Genomic DNA, 17888 nt, shown 5'->3' with positions numbered 1-17888 from the left:
CGGCTTCCCCTCTTTTCAACCCATCTTTTTCTGCATCTGGAATGTGCTTTATCAAATCCAGAACCCACCTTCCAGCAGATTTCAAACAGGCCGTCGGGGATTTTTGCCGCGAGCGTCACAAGGGGAAATGAGCGTGGGATTAGCGCGAGGTCAACGCAGAAACACATGGGACGTGACCTTCACGGGGGCCACGGCTTCCGTTTCTTCCACGACCAGGAGCTCTGGGAGCCGAGCCGGGTTCTGACCCAGTAGCTCAAACGTAAGAAAACGTAAGAAACCCGGCTACCTGTTTCCACGCCAACACCATTTCTGTCTCTTACAATCTGATCCGGCGAGATCGCGATGTTTTCGGTCAATACAAGATATCATTTGTTTTCGCTTGTAGGTTTTGCACAAATGGAATTCACTGAAAATAGACAAAGTGGTTACTTTAGGGTGATTTAAATAGTCATTATTTTACCATATGTTATGGTTTTTCTGGGCCAACACAGAGGACATTCTGCAATTGCAGGCGGCATCTGGTGCCTCGCCGTTATTGGATTCTATTCAAGGTTGGGCGAAGGTTTCGTGCAAGCTGCAAAAGTGTTTTTTTTATTTAACTTTTTTTTATTGTACTTTTTAAGCAGATTTCTCTTTGGGTAATAATACTAACACACATGACATAACAATTGAAATATTTCATAAATTGCTTCAGCTCAAACTTCTGCGGCTACAAATCGCCCACCTACGAATGAATGAAAAATACACAAAAGTGCAAAATATATTCTCACAACCTATATTTTGGTCGGATCACCGGTTAAAATGCTAACAGATTAACCAGAACTCCCGTTATTCAGTTTGCAGCGGATCTGTGCAGCACGCCTGCGATTCCTCGTTCAACGTGTCCCGTATTTAAGGCTCGCCGACTCGGTCGTGTCTCAACCGGCGTCGTTTATCCTGTTTTTGTTTATTCGCAGAAAAAATAATGTCAGTAGACTGTCACTGTCGTGACCCTGAGCTGAGAAACAGCAAAACAAAAGGGGACTCTTGCGAGCGCAGCTGCCGTTTGAGTCCCACCTGCGGCTTCGCCGTTCACCGTTAGTCTGTTTACTGTTGCATGTGTGTGTGTGTGTGTGTGTGTCAAATCTGACACTGCTTAGATGCAAGTTGGAAAAAGGCACCGTGACAACACGATGAAGAAATTGCATGTTAAAGGTGACATAATTCAGCACTAAAAACCGGAAAAGTGCAGCATTTTGATGTGTTTGCCCGGGTTTTGCAAATCATGACTGGCCGCCCCTGCGGGGCCCAGCAGGTCCGGCCGGAGCCTCTGACGGCAAACACTGAATAAACATGCAGAGGCAGCTGGGGGGGGAAGGTTCCTCGCCGCCAAGGTCGAGATGCTCTTCAGGTTTCTCAGAGCACAGAGGCGTCTCCTCTATGTGAGCAGGCATTTCTCACGTGTGCACTCGGCGCTCGGGACGATTTAATTGAAATTAAATTTCCAAACTATTCCACGGCACGGTCAGTACAACATGGGATGCCTCCCGTTTTTTACAATTAATTGAAGAATCAATTTATTTATTCATTCTTTTTTGGCATGAATTATAAGACGTATTGGGACGGAACTTCAAGAAACAGGTAAAAACTTTTCTCTTTCAGGACTTTTTACTGCGCTGATGCCCCGGATCAGGTTAGGCACCAAGTTAGGCTATGCAGTGTGTGTGTGTGTGTGTTTGTGTACGTTTGCGTATGTCTTTGTCAAAAAAAACCAAAAACCTCACTAACCCAAGCTTACTGTTCTGTATATTTCCTGTGCATCTTGTATTTGCAAGTGTTATTTGCAGTCCTTATGTCCTCTATTGTAAGTCGCTTTGGATAAAAGCGTCTGCCAAATGTAATGTAATGTAATGGAACAATATTATATGACATTATAAATCACATTTTTCCTTTAATATGTATGATATGTACCCCGCATTGTATGTTTTGCTGCTGCCGTCCTTATAATTTAATCTTTTAGGATTGATAAAGTCATGCAAACGATTTCCAGAAATCAAACATTGAATATGGAGTCGATTTAGGCCGAGACGTCGTCGGTGTCAAAAAACGACAACGAACGAAAGTTATTTTTGAAAAAGGAAGATATGGCATTTCCATGCGATAGAACGATAGCTAAGAATCTCATTTGGTGTGGAAATGCAATTTAAGCGATCTACGTCCGCATTGTTGCAGCTTCACCTCTGCGCCGGGCGGGTCTAATGCCTTTTGTTCAGGATTGATCCCGGCCCTCACACACACACCGGAAACACCGTGTCATTGCTGCTGATCATCGCTCATCCACCTGTGCAGCCATGGATGGCCCTCCGGCAGAATCACGCCTGGTTGTGGTGCAGGGAGACGCGTGGAAACTCACTATTTTATATCCGGGCAGCTGTTTAATGATGAGGTCAAAAATGTTTTGAGAACAGGTATTGGACGGCCTTTCAATACCGCGGATGTGAAAACACGACTCTAAAAAGAACACAAAGGAATGTTGTTTTATGCAAACAAATATCTGAGCGTGGTGGCTTTTCAAAGGTCTGACATTTGTTTTGCTCCATCAAGGTTTTAAAACTGTACTTTCAAAGTGCCATCAGATTTGGAGCTGAGGGAAATTGAATCTTGCGCGCACACACACACACACACACACACACACACACAGGCACACACACACACATTAGTCAGCTGCAGTAGCTCAAGGGCACGGGATGAGAGATGTCATTACGCCGGCTTTGAGAATCTGATTGGTCACAGCTCATATGTGGCAAATGACCTAAGTCTGCTCCGCTGGTTTGTAAGGAGGATAAATGAGTTCAAGGAATTCCTCAAATGAGGACATTACCGAGGAAATAACACACTTTCATATCACCAAAATGTAACTGACAGCATCAACTTTGAGACGTTTTGGATTTTCCATCAAAAGGTGGATAGGAAAATGCTGATTTGGCGCGGCTACGAGCGAAAGGCGGGCTCGGCGCTAGCATAGCTCGGCGCTTTCGAGGTGGACGTTCCCAAAAGAAAACCTAAATTGCCATCCTTGGAGAAAAGCGACGCCACGGTCACAGATATTGCAGAAACGACTGCGTCGTGGTTTGTTGCAGAACTCCGAGCTGGAAAAAGCGGTTCCATCTGCGGCGTCGGCCTCGGGAGGCGGCCGACGAGCTGAAGACACTTTCAACAAAGAATCCTTCTGCCCTGTTGCACATCCGGCATCGCGCCCGCAAAACGCCAATTACACAATGTTTGCGACTTCACATAAGAAAAGCTAAATCAAGAGCAAGTTGCGCGGAGTCACCGAGACGGCGATCGCTATTTGGACCGAGAACTTCATCGTGCGACTCAAATCAGCGCATGAATTTGTCGGGAAGAAACTCGAGAGATTAACGGGGGACGATAGATTTGTTCCCGAGTTATTGACAAATGGATTAAATCGGGAAATTTAGTGACTGACTTGCATGAGGGAGCACCTAATGCTATCACAGGGGAACCTGCACGCTGGAACAGTCAACAACACTTCCACACGATCCAGGCGATTGAAAGAATATCAGATTTATCTTCCGTAAGTGGTTAGAAAGTTAGCAAGAGGGTTCCTGGCTCCGGTCATCGTCAAAACATACAGGACATTACCTAAACCTGTGAATGAGAGGGTGAATAATCGCACTTCTCTAGTATTATGGTATTATTTGTCGATATAAAGGACTGGATTCTATGTCTTTATATGTTGTGGACGACAGTAAATGGTATATATATGTATACACATACATGCATGCATATATATGTACATATATATACATGTATAGATATGACTAAGAAGGGAGGAACGCCCCCCCATCTGAACCCGAGCGGTGTTTTGTTATTGGATTCTGTCCTCGTCACGGATTGTCCACAACAAACTCCGTGTTCAGGCATAAAGGTGTCAACGTCTCAGGCCACGGTTCTTCGATCGACCTCGTGGTCGTATCGTCGGACCTGGAAGACCCAAACGTAACGTGAGGGTCTGCTGGAACGTCCTGCAGACTCCCCTGTCAGAAGGATTTTCAACCCCCACCTCCGGCAGAACTACAACCCCGTCCCGTCGGAGGCGGTGGACACTGAAAGGGCCGTGTTCCGTGCTTCCATTGTTGAGGCGGCAGACCGGAGCTGCGGCCGTAAGGCGGTCGGCGACTGTCGGGGCGGCAACCTTTGAACCCGCTGGTGGACTCCAGCGGTGAGGGACGCCGTCAAACTGAAGAAGAAGTCCTATCGGGCCTTTCTGGCCTGCGGGGCTCTGGAGGCAGGCGTCAGGTACCGGCAGGCCAAGCAGTCGTCGCCGAGGCAAGAACTCGGGTGTGGGAGGAGTTCTGGGAGACCGTGGAGAAGGACTTCCGGTGGGCGTCGAGGAGGTTCTGGTCCACCATCCGGCAGCTCAGGAAGTATGTTAAGATCTTGTTCACGAGTGAGGGGAGGATGGAGCAGGGGATGGACCGGTGGATCGGTGCAGCATCTGCAGCGATGTGGACTCTGTACCGCTCTGTCGTGGCGAAGAGGGAGCTGAGCCACAAGGCGAAGTGCTCAATATGCAAGTGGCCGAAATGAGTTTTCTCCGCAGGGTGGTCGGACCCTCCCTCAGAGATACGGGGAGAAGTTGGGTCATCCTCGAGGAGCTCGGAGTCGAGCCGCCGCTCCTCCGCAGAGAGAGGAGTCGATGAGGGCATCTGGTCAGGATGCCTCCTGGACGTGGAGGTATTCCAGGCACGTCCATCTGGAAGGAGACCACGAGGAAGACCCGGGACACGCTAGAGACACTATATCTCCAGGCTGGCCTGGGAACACCTCGGGGTCCCCCAGAGGAGCTGGACCATGTGGCCGTGGAGAGGGAGGTCTGGGCCTCTCTGATCCGGCTGCTGCCCCCGCGACCCACTCTGGATAAGCAGGAGAAGATGGATGGATGGATGGATGGATGGATGGATGGATGGATGGATGGATGGATGGACGGATGGACGGATATTATATTTCATATTTCATTATATTTCTTATTCTTCCTCCTTTCTACTATTATCTATTACTGTTATGTTTTTTTACGTGAAACTCTGGCACATCGGGATTAACAAAGTTGTTCTCATCTCATCTTCTCATCTCATGGATGGACGGACGGATGGATGGATGGACATATTTAACTTTTACATTCACCATTTTATCACGGTTATTGTTGTTATTTATTTATTGTTATTGTTAATTTTAAATCTTTGTGTGTATGAATAGGTCAAATAAGGCACCTTAAATAAATGTATTATTATTATTATTGTTATTACATATAACATATTATATTATTCTACTCCGCCTCTGACTATAGATCACGTACATTACTTCATATTTTATCTTCAAGTATCTCCAAATAAAATTGAAATACAATCCCGAGTGAATCCATCATCCACACTCCATCTGAAACCCTCAGAGCCGCAGCAGACCCGCGTACGGCCGAGCCGAGCGAATAACCGAGCGGGTCCGGTTGCCACGGCGCCGAGAAGCCGGGAGAGCCTTCGGACGCGTCTCTTTAACGGCGTAAAGCATAAGACGCCTCAAACGGGAAGTGCAGCTTCCAGACACTCATATACAATAGAGTCCCCTTCATGCGACGCTTGTAAAGACTGCATTAAGTAGCAGATGTCTGGGAATCGGAGGTCGGCTTCATAAACGCCTCCTGGCAGCCAGACGGACGCCGTTCCCCGCCGTCAGAAATACTCCCCACGCCGCGATGATGAGATCACACCTGACACCGTGACATGCCGGCGCCGGCGCCTGATAAGCTCTGCAATCCGGTCCCTTCGCACGCCGCCTTGTTTACAGATGACATCGCAATCAATAGGAGCAGAGGCGTCGGGTAAAAAATATGAAATAAAGCGCCGGGTTCTCGCTCCCGGCCCTTGTCCTTTTGCTCCCCGTGCTTCAGACGATACGTGGGAAGAGGCGCTTGACTTCCCGCGCAGAATACACAACCATAAATCCCTGCGACACGGCCGGTAAATAGTGACTCCAGCACACGGGTGAATGGCGGTCCGGGCCGGCCGGGAGTGAAAACACACCCCGTAACTCTTCCAGACCTGCTTTCTCGGGTCTTTTCTTATCTGGGCTCATTAGCAATCTGGCAGGGTCCAGGGCTTAATTGAGTTTGGGAGATGGCAAGGCAGGTGCCGGGCTGATAACCGCACCCTGCCGCCGCACACTAAACCGTCCTTCTTGCTCCGCACATCACTGGCAGGATCTCGCGGCGATATGATCTGCATCACCAACGGCTGTTGCGGGAGTTACTGACAGTCACTTCATGAACAAACAAGATGTCAAGGTGGAGCGTCACTCTTTCCCTCTCTAAAGCGACCATCATCTCGCACCTGCTCACATGCAAACACGAGTTTTTACTTTTTAGCTGCAGCCTCGCGAGTGAATCTCAAACCACTACCACTATATTCTTTCAGATATTTCTTCCCACCGTGGAATATTTTCACCTCTGTTGGTTCAACTCCATCGCTTCTCCTTCGGGTTGACGTCGCTCAAAGGCCGCTCTGGTGATGTTTGGCGACCCGGTTTCCCGTTTCATCGCGGCTCGTCTGCTGGCTGTTGATCGTGTTTTCGTCGCCAAAAGATTGAAAGACTCAGGATAATGTCGTGAGCCCGGGACGAGGAAAGGATCGGTCTAAACCAGCTCAGAAAAGCAGAAACGCGCCGTGACTCCAGTAAAACTCCAGAACTTTCCTTCTGACTTTCCGCTTTTAGCCTGTGGCTGTGAAAGTCAGTGGGTGTCGGCCCAGCTTGAAGCCGCTAAAGAGAAGAAGATGCCGCCATGAGAACGACGCTCACCGGCGAAGCGCACCCACTGTTTTTCTCCGTCATCGCAATAAAAACAAAACTCCCTGTCCTCCTGAAAACTAAACTCAAGCAGGGGTTGAAGCCAAGTCTGACAGGGAGGCTGCAGGATACACTAATATACACACCTGTCCGATCAGATTGTTATGGGAGCATGATTTCAGCTGTAATGTAGAATTACTCTGCCGAGTTTAAAATAATCTGCTGCAAAAACAGATCTGGGCTCCTGGACTATCGGATCCGAAGGGGAGCTACTCGGCGGTTGGTGGTGATCATCAATAAATACTCGATAGTGGCGCGTAGAACCAAGAGAACGGCATGTGTCGAGGCGCATGCGTGGCATGTCAATTTAAGTAACAACTTAAGTAACTTAAGTAACAACAACTCGATTTAAGTGACAACACACGCGGTACATGAGTGATAAACAATGTAAGCTATATTGTACAGTATTCTTACAGTTGTAGGTGTTTGTTAGACAAAAAATGGAAAATGTCTCCAATGACGTAGCGCTTTCAGAGTACTTTACGAGGATTCAATAACACAGAGTGCAACAAAATTTGGAGATAGACGCTCTCACAAGGCAGGACCAAACACAACGAGAGCAGCATCTCTGGGTTAGAAAATGTAAAATAACATCCTGAAGAATAAATAGATAAATATGCAGACAGAAAAAAGTAAAAAAGTGAAAAGTGGGATTATTGCAGTGTATTGTATGTGAGGTTCACTGGGTTTCATTCACACACACACACACACACACACCGACGCTGGCAGAGCTGCCTCTCAAGGTGCTAAGCAGGCGTTTCGGGATCCACGTGAAGCTCGGCGTCTTTCCTCCGCCCCGCCGGCTGAGCCTGAGCCGCCCGCCACGATATGAGCAATGAAACGTGCACGGTGACGATTCGTCGAGCGCACGCAGCCCCTCGCCGTCCTCAGGTTATTCTCGGACGGCTTCGGGAACACGGCGCACCTTAACGCTGATAATCCCGTCCTCGGTCCCGAAACCCACGCTCAGGTAATCTTCCCGTTGCATCGGCCTGATTTTAATCTCGGGGAGATAATTTATGAGCTGCTTCAAACTCATTTGATCTTTATCCTGTTTTTTTTTTTTAACCTTTTCTATTTTCAGCAGGTTCAGCAGGGTTGCGACCGGGAACTGGAACCGATGAACCGAATGATTTAAAAATTCTATCCCGGTCTCCTGCACCAGACGCCTCCGACCTGTTTTTTTTCCTTTTTACAATTAATGCGCCGCAGCTCCTCGTATGAGTTTTTTTTTCTCCTGTTTTTTTAATGGTTTTACTCGAGGTCGAGTCAATTCAGAGCTGGAGGCGGCGGAGAAGATGAAGATGCGCACGTTCTCTTTGGGAGTGAGGAGGAAATGAGTGCATCGGTGAAGTCAGACCGAGAGGGTTTGCATATTCGCAGAGGAGATGGTGAAGATCTGGGCAGACGGATGCCGAGGTCGGAGCTGCCAGGCAGAAGATCTGGAACGGGGCTGTCAAACTCAAATACGCAGTGGGACAAAATTCAAAACTGGGACAAAGTCGTAGCCCAGCATTGATATTTATTGAAAAAAAAAAAATCTTCCTCCAGGTATAAAGATTAACCTTTTCATAGGCTTAAAAACAGAATATGGAACAAGCAAAGCTAAATACTATACAGTGTATAACTTCATATTGCACACATGCAAAATCCTGTTTTCTGCCTTTCTTTTCACCAGTATTAGCATTATATTAGCCAGGTCGCCATGACTACTGTCAACTGTGATTTCCGTGCCAAAACACCAGCAGAGCATTCTGGGATTTGCAGTATCGGCGGTATTTATACGACAGGAAATAGGAACTACAGTTTCTAGTATTAGCTGTGCGTTAGAATACTGGCAAATATAATCACACCGCGGGCCAGAGTTTGACTGCTGTGGTCTGGAGGACGACCACTGGGGAGGTTTGTGGATGGACTGAAAGACGACAGGACGTTCGTGTGAAAGCGTGGAGGATTATTATTATTATTATTAGAATGTGCAAATGATAGAAAACATTAGCTACATTCAGGGTTTGCAGAATGTAGCCTGCTGATTGACCATTCAGGGTCATTTCAATGGCTAATTTACTCGAAAGGATGTTATGACGTGGATGAGTATCAGTATCATTTGAGAAATCACGATTCTACTTTCCTCAGTGAATGCACTTTATTGGAAATATACATCTTATCCGTGAGAAAATATGAAAATACAGCGCTAGGATTCAATAGCATTATGTGAAAGGCGATGTTCATCACAACATGGACCTCCGTCTGTCTTCTGGTAATCACATTTTCTCACAGACTGAGTCATAAAGCCGATTAAGCGGGAGCGCAGATCTTATGTTTTCCGTTTAGGAGTCGTCCGTGAAGCGACGGCGGCCGATGTTTCGGCGCGAGAGACAACGCTTTCAAGTCAGATGCGCATTTCTTTGCGGATGACACCGTTAATATTAGGTCACCGAGTTTTGAAAACCGGCAAAGGAGCCAAACGACCCGGGTCGGAGGCTGAACGTCGTCGAACTTCCGTCCTTTTCACCATCCCGGCTTCAAGAGAAGGAATCTCTGAAGATTAAGCCGCGAGGGAAAACCGACGTTTTCGAAGAAATCCCGCGGATGTTTGCGAACAAAAGATCATTTTACACGAAAGGCCGATAAGACCGTCTATATTAGATGTTTTTGAGGTTCCGGTGATTTCCTAATTAACCCTTCCACCAGGCTCCTCCATCAATAAAGACCACCCGCCATCCTCCCCATTTAAAGATGAGATTTTACTCCGGCCCCGCCTTTGCACGAGATTGACGAGCTGACTCGCCGCCTCAAAGGTCAGCCGGGCTAATTGGCCCGCGTGCACGAGAACGCACGAGGACGCAACAACACCACACAAAGAAACCCTCCCCACCCCTCTTTGTCTTCCGGAGGCGGCGATAACGGTCGAGGGGGGAGTGATAATATTCACCGCAGCCTTATAAACACCACTGAATATTTCATGCCGAGATGAGAGGCAAGTTTCTCCGGCGGGTTCCTGCCTCTTCTCTTCTCTTACCTGGGCCTGCAGAGGGCAAAGGACCAGGAAATGCACCTCCAGCTTGGACTGGATGTGTGGGTTGAAAGGACGGGAGGTTGCTTGGAGGTTCTCCTCTCGTCTTCAATCACATCGCAGCCAAATGTATTCAAGGTTGGAGTGGCAAAATAAACGGCTCCCGGCAGGTAAACTTAGGAGCTGCTCCTCGACGCTGCCATTTGGGATTAAATATTGATGAAGAGCAAAGTGAGTCGTGCAGTCGTGAGACAATTGGTCTGAGGAAATCTAATCTTTAATACATATATATATATAAAAAAGGGGAGCAAGACAACCTCCTCCGATCCTCGGTCAGAAGCCGGAGAGTTCAAGTGGCTGCTTATCTTCAGAGAGATTTATGGCGGTGATTGCGTTTGGCTTTTCTTCTGGATCGCAAGAAATATCTGGCGCCTTTTTCTCCACGTGAACACATCAGGACGCTGGTTTGTGTGAAATAACCGCACCGATATATGAAAAGTCTTCTTCCACCTTCTCCATCGAGCCTTATTCTCTGGATCCTCCGACTACCTTCATATCCTGGCTCACGACGTCCATCCATCTTCTCTCTGGTCCAATTCCACCATCTGTCTCCCTCCTCTGTCCATGACCCAACCATCTCCGTCTGGCTTCTCTGACCTTCTCTCCAGAACATCTACCGTGTGTCGTCCCTCTGATGGACTCCTTCCTGATCCTCTCCATCCTGGTCGCTCCCAAAGAGAACCTCAGCATCTTCATCTCTGCCACCTCCAGCTCTGCCTCCCGTCATTGGTCATTGTCAGTGTTTGTAGATCATCTCACCACTGTCTCCTCCACCTTTCCTTTCCTTCTGGCTGATGTTCTTCTATCTCTTTGTACCCCTGATACTTTTCTCCACCCATTCCAACCTTCTTGAACCCGTCTCTTCACCTCTTCTCCACACTCTCCTACGCTCTGGACTGTTGACCCCAAGTACCTGAAATCCTCCAGCTTCTTGATCTCCACTCCCTGAAGCCTCAGCGTTCCACCCGGGTTCCTCTCATTCACACACATATGTTCTGTCTTGCTGCGACTCACCTTCATACCTCCACCTCTAGATGTTCCTCAACCTGTTCCCTGCTCTCACTACAGATCACAGTGTCGTCTGCAAACACGATATATGAAAAGTGTAAAGTGCAAATATGAGTCAAAAATCCCGCTGAGGGGAAGTAGAGGGGATTTTAATGACCTTTGAGTCTGGACTTGAGTTTATTCACCTGCTAAAGGAGGAACTTAAACGGCATAAACATCCCTGCAGCGATTCCACCACCAGGGGAGCTGCCATTTAATTCATTTATTTGTTTAACTTCCTCCAGCTGTTTGCAGGAGGTGCTGGTTTTCCTTTATTTATTTAGTTTTATCTTTGCGATGCTGTTGCCCCCCCGCGGGCGGCAGGAAGGGTTAGGGCTTTGTCTGCCTGCACCTCCGGAGCAGCCGAGACGGCGCCGTCTCATCCGCCCTCGCCGCTTCCCCGCCGCAAACCTCAACTCGCACCAACGCCTGTCGCTGCATCCTCGGGTTTATTCATTATTCATCCGCTCTCTTGGAATTCATTTGCATCGCGGGATCTCACTGAAATCACCCGAGTTCAAACGCCGACCGAAAATAAACCCGCCAGCACGCAGTTTCGCGGTTTCGCCGCCAGCGAGGGGAGGCTCTCCATATGAACGCCGGGGTCAGTCAGATTTGGCAGGAAGTCAAAGGGAGGTTGGACGTTTTTTTAAAGTCTTTACTCCATTGTTGAACAGGAGGGGGTTGATATTTGCCTCGGGGCTTCCAGGGCAGAGCCGAACGTGACGCTACACTTAACAAAACTGACGCTACAACAGATTACAACTCTTACATGCCGTACCGCCTGCGCATTTTTGCTTTTAACCACCTGACGGAGGTTTAAAGAAAAGCGCGGTCGGCACAGCGGGTATTGTGACTCGGCACAATCGGAGGGTAAACACAGGTGAGATTATCTTAACCCACCGGATCTTTATATTCACCGCGTCAGACCCACGAACAGCAGCTCCAAACACCAGCGATGTCGACGGAACAGATCTTATTTTCCTTCCAGCGGCCGATCATCTTCCTCCATCCAATTAACTACCGTATTTTCCGGAATATAAGTCGCGTTTTTTTTCATAGTTTGGTGGGGGGTGCGACTTATACTCTGGAGCGACTTTTGTGTGAAATTATTAACACATTATTACCGGTACCCGTATATCATTTCACATGTTATTTTCACACTGAACCGCAAGAGGGCGCTATAGGCCTGTGATAATAATTTCAACATTGGCGAAGAACTTAACAAAAATGGCACCGAAAAGGAAATCGTATTCTGCTGATTACAAGCTGCGAGTAGTAAAATATGCAGAAAACAGTAATCGAGCTGCAGAGAGAAAGTTTGGAGTTAGCCAGAAGCTTGTAAGAGACGGGCGAAAAGCGGAGGTAACTCGAACTGAAATGAAGACAACAAAAAAAGCCAATCGCGGGCTAAAAGCTAGGCGGCCACAGCTGGAGGAACGAATGCGCCGTGCAACTTTGGTGGAAGTTATTGAACGGATGGAAAAAGCATGGGCTTCGGTGACGACCGAAACCGTTCTGGCAGGATTCAGAAAGGCTGGAATAGTTGGAAGCGGAAGTGACGATGAGTCTGACGGAAGTGACGCAGAAGAGGAAGCGCCGCATCTTCTACCTCCGGAGTTAGCGGAGGTGATGAGAAGTGACACCGAGGATGAAGATTTCATGGGATTTTAGTTACCGGGTATTTGGAGTGACACGGATGGTTTTGGTAAACTTCTTATCGTGTTATTTATGCTATAGCTATCGGAATAACTGTTAGTATGTTATGTTAACATACCGAGCACTTTCTCAGTTGTGTCATGTAACGCAAGCATATCGTTCAGCCTGTTGTGCCTCTATTCTATTTTTATTTTAAATTGTTCGTCATTAAAATTTTAAATGACATGTCTGTTCTTGTTGTTGTAGTTTATTAAATAAATCCCCCCCTCCCAAAATGCGACTTATACTCCAGTGCGACTTATGCTTTTTTCGTTCTTTATTATGCATTTTTGGCTGTTGCGACGTATAGTCCGAAAAACACGGTACCTGTCCTCTTTCCCTCCGTTCACAAAGACCTGGATCTCCAGCCGTGCAGATCCAACCCCAGAATCCTTCTCCCCGGATCTTCAGCATCCCCGCTCGGCGGCAGGAGAACCTCAGCCATCCGACATTTGGGCAATCCGGGGTCTACGATCAACATCGGAGGAAGCCCATGGTGGACATGAAGATTCCACGAATAATTCCCAACCCATGAGAATCCAAGCAGGGAACTTCTCGCCGCGTCTCGCAAACCCAGGGGTGTCGGAGCCGGAACCGTGAGTCGGCGGATGAGGTCGGCGTCAATGATTCAGGCACCTGCGCCGTCTCAGCCGTCCTGTGAACTTCCACGTAATTGTACCGTCCAAGTTAAAGCCTAATAAGACCACACTCCGGCAGCCCGACCTCATCCCTCCGCCGCTCGTCCGACCCAAACCACCGGGGAGTCGCAGCCCGCGGCCGCAGCCCGTAATTGGGTGCGGAGCCTGAGAGGCGGGAAGGCTCGGCGGAGACTACAAGAGTCAATTACCAGAGTTGACAGCGCTAAGGAAAGAAAGGTACCAGCGGACGCACTGGTGATCCGTCTGAGCAGGATAAAGGAGACACAAGGTGTGTACTAATGTGAGCCCGGCGCGCCGCCGTGACAGCCGTGGCATATTCCTCGCTAATGTGCAAAGCCAACACACGAGAAAGGGTGAAAGGGAAAAGTTGGTCGAGTGTGTCCGTTTCTGTCAGCGGAGTAAATTAGCCTCTATTATTGTCTGCGGCACTGATGCTCAAGTCCTCGCTCTTGTTTGGATATTTCCTTTCACGCTAGCAAAGCGCCCGCGGGACGGACGCCAATACGTCCCTCGTCATTTCAGAGCGTCGCGTAAAACCGGGCGTCTCGAATGAGTCGAAGCCGCCTTGAAATTGTCAAAAAAAAGCCGAGCGGGGCCGTGAGCGACATTGAAGCTGGAGCGAAGAAACGAAACAACAGTATTTAGAAATGTGTGTTATTGTTATTATTTTTCTGTTTTCAAAGTTATTGAAAACCCGCAAGGAAAAAAAAAAACAAAAAAGGATTTTGGCGACGGGAACGACGCCTTTGTTTTCGGATGCGACGCTCAAGTCCTTTCATATCGAATAACGGTTAAAGCAATAATACACTATTTTTACTCTCTTTTCAACCTCGTGGCTTTTATTCCATCGAGGCCCTCCGGTTTCTGGAGCTTCAAGTTTCTTTTTTTTTTTTTTGTTTGTGTTTTGGATTTAGTTTGTTCCCTGTTGTTGAGAATCGGTGTTTTCAATCATGCGCTTCTTTTTCCTGCTATGTTCCGTGTCAATCACCTTCAATTATTTTCTTCGTCTCGACTTCCCGTCTGTGTCTTCCTCAGCTTCCTGTCTCCCCCCCCCCCTCCCTCCCTCCGGTCACTCCTGCTTTTTTTTTTGTTTTTTTTTTGTGCGGTGTTGTGTTTATTCCCTCTCCGTCTGCTGTGTGATTTTGTCTTTTTCCGTTTTGTTGTGATCTCCTCCATCGTGCCCGTCGCTGCTCGCGTCTCCCTGCCCGTCCTTGCGCTGCACAACCTCTGTCATTGAGGGACTTTGTGTTTCTGTTGTGTCTCTTTTTTCAATCTGTTTTTCACTCCTTATGTTCTGCAGCCTATTTTCTCTTCCGTCCTGCAGACCTCAAGTGCCCTGCTAAAGTTGACGCCGGAGTCAGCATGCAGTTCCAAACTCAATTAGGGGACGAGGTCAGCTCAGGACGAGGTCGCGGCCACGCTCTCCACGTTTGCACATTCAGCTATATATATTTCTTTTTTTAAAGCCACAGTGTCTTTTGCAAAGGCCGCGCTCCGAGCCTTGGAGCCTCGGCCCCGGCCTCCGGTGCGTCGCAGCCACGGTCCGCTGAGTCTTCACCTACAGCTCCCCCTCCATCTTGGTCCCGGTCTCTCACACCGCCGTCGCTGCTATTTTCTAGTTACCTGCCTTAAATGTCATCCCCCCCCCCTCCCCGTCTGGTTTTCCGCAGCAACCTTGCGACCGTAACACCTCCGTCCTTTTAGAGGAAAAGCTCTGATCCCTAAAAATACTAAAATAAAAAAATAAAAATCCCCAAAGAGTGATTACAGACGGTCGTCTCCCGGGGACGATATGGCGAGCCGACGCATGAATACGTCTGTGTGGCGCAACATGGGGAAAACCTCTGTTTCCACCGGCTGCAAACTTTAAGCCCTTCATCGCGGCTTCCAAGCACAGCTCTTATTTATTTTTGCTGTTCGGTGTTTTTGTGTTCTTGATTATGATTTCTGTGTTGACAGAGCGGAGCGACACCGGGGGGGGAAACATGTCCCGTCGCTCCGTAGGAAGGGAATTCCAACGTAAGACCCCCCGGATTCGGTTAAACAGACAAACCGAGGGGTTAAAATGAAATCGTTCCCTCGCTGTCGTGACTGAAGACGATCCAAATACAGCGTTTGTCCGTTCTGTGGTGGACAGATACTAGGAAATACACGACGGGCCACGGCTGCCGCCTGCAGGAGCGGAAGTGAGAGGAGCGGGTCGAGGGAGGCATCTGGACGAAGATGAATTGAGCTTCCAAACAGTCGCATCAGCTTTGCTAAAATGATGAGCCGGCACCTGGCCGGACCCCAAGGCGATGCAGCTCGCCGTTTGCTTTCAGAACGTCGGGGTTCGGAGGCTCGAGGCCCGCGGGACTCCTCCGGACGGCTCGGGAAGCTCGCCCGGCGTGAACGTCAAGGTGCAATCGCTTGCCGTTCGCACCTGGAGTTAATCGGTTTGAGAAAGATTGGGGATTTGCCAAGTTCGGCGCTGAAGAGTTCCGTCATGTTCTCGGTATAACAGGTCCGATCGCAGGCCGGCGACGTCCCGAGCAGCAAATATGGAGCGGAATTCCATCTGAGGATTATTGTGTCAGTGAGAAGACAATGAGAATATGCAAGGTCATTCAAAGTCTGAATTAGCTGACCGGTTGCCTCTCTCCTACCGACCAATCCATCTTTGAATAGACCGATGAGGTCGGAAACTCCAGGAAACGCCGGCCGTGCCTCTCTTGCGGAAGTCAAGAGCAATTTGAAATGAGTTTCAAACCGTCAAAGGCCGGTGACTGCACTTATCGAAGCCACATGAATCGTAACTTCCAGTAATTTAACGAGCGAGTCTTTCTGGGACCAAAACACTCCAGGTCCGTGCGGATCTGCCCCGCTAAGGGGGCTTCCGTCAATTGCTTTCGATCCTAATTTGACATGCTACGGTTCAGCGGAAGCTTAGCGAAGCTCGGTAAAGTTCCGGCCGCCGAGGAGCCGCTGAGGCGGCGGCCGTCGGAGGCCTGGCGCCACGTTTAAACACAACGCCGTCGTCCGTTTTCTATATCAGCGCAGAACGTGAGTGAAGAGTATCCAAAAAGCAATTTCCTACAACTCGTCGGCTTGGCTTAACCAAATGCAATTTGGTTCCTGGTGAAAAGCAGAGGTTTGTGTGGAAAAACCGGGCCTTCCTCTCGCTCACGGTGGAAAAACGTTTCACCAATAACGGCGTTATATTCTGCATGCGAATGCAAAGGTGCTGTGTTTGCCGTTTTTCTTTATCCTCAGGACACGCAGGCTTTACTTCCCTTCGGCGTTTCCGCGCTCGCCCTCGGCCGAGCCCCGACCTCACCGCGCCGAGCGCCATCTGACGCCCGGTGGGTCCGAGCCCGCGATAGATTAGTCCTGGTTTTTGAAATCCTCTGCACCGCTGGAGACAATCCAGTGTTTTAAATTCTCCTCCATCTAATTTTGGCCGCGCTGCACGGGATTTCACCCAGACCTGCTTTTTAAAATAAAAATAGTCCAAAGTTACAGGATATTCTCTGCAAGCGCCTAGTTTTATTTATGTCACCATGCATGCTACCCCATATGTACTGCTCAAAAAAATAAAGGGAACACTTGAACAACACAATGTAACTCCAAGTCAATCACACTTGTGTGAAATCATAGTGTCCACTCAGGAAGCAACACACATTCATTTGGACTTGTTTTAAGGACATTACATCAAAGTTGGATCAGCCTGGAGTTTGTTTTTACACTTTAATTTGGAGTGTGATTCCTAATCCAGACCTCCATGGGTTGATACAATTGATTTCCATGGATCATTTTGGTGTGATTTTGTTGTCAGCACATTCAACTGTGTAAAGAGCAAAGTATTTCATAAGAATATTTCATTCATTTAGATCTAGGATGTGTTTTTTAAGTGTTCCCTTTATTTTTTTGAGCAGTGTATTACACACACACACACACTCCGTTAATCTAACCTCAAGGTAAAGACACACAGAGACACTTCCTTCCTACTTCCACTTTGTATATTGTAATTTTCATGTATATCTCCAGTCAGCTGTGGAAGGGCTGCTCGCCGCCGCTGTGCCCCCCCGCCTGCTGGCCTCGCCAGCGACCGGAGACGGCGCAGGTTGTTTGCAGGCGAGGACCTCGGGACCTCGGCGGCCGAGCGGCCGCTTCCCTGCTGGAGGCCCAGATGGTCACGATATGCACTCGGGGCAGGTGGGAATTCCAAGAGTTTGCACATTCGGCGGCGCGGCGGTGGTGCGATTCCTCCTTTCTCTCGAGAGGTTCACAGGTACGACTCGAAAGCCTTTCAGAACAATTCGGAAAGTGAAAGCCATGATGGTTTCATTCCACATAGAGTGAAATATTTCCAGCCTTTAATTCCTGAAATAATGGCTTGCAGATCAACTCAGATAATCAGAATATTACACAAGATCAAAACATAAAGGATATATTAAACAGGCTTCTGAAAGCTTTGTTGATTTCTATGTCTTCTGTGCTTGGTTGGGCCTCCTTTTGCATCAATGGCT

Source organism: Fistularia commersonii, chromosome 4 (genome assembly GCF_037954325.1).
Source record: "Fistularia commersonii isolate RoL2024-O1a breed Wild chromosome 4, RoL_Fcom_v1.0, whole genome shotgun sequence".
Lineage (NCBI taxonomy): Eukaryota > Metazoa > Chordata > Actinopteri > Syngnathiformes > Fistulariidae > Fistularia > Fistularia commersonii.
The sequence above is the reverse complement of the archived record's forward strand: the minus strand, read 5'-3'. Positions refer to the sequence as shown.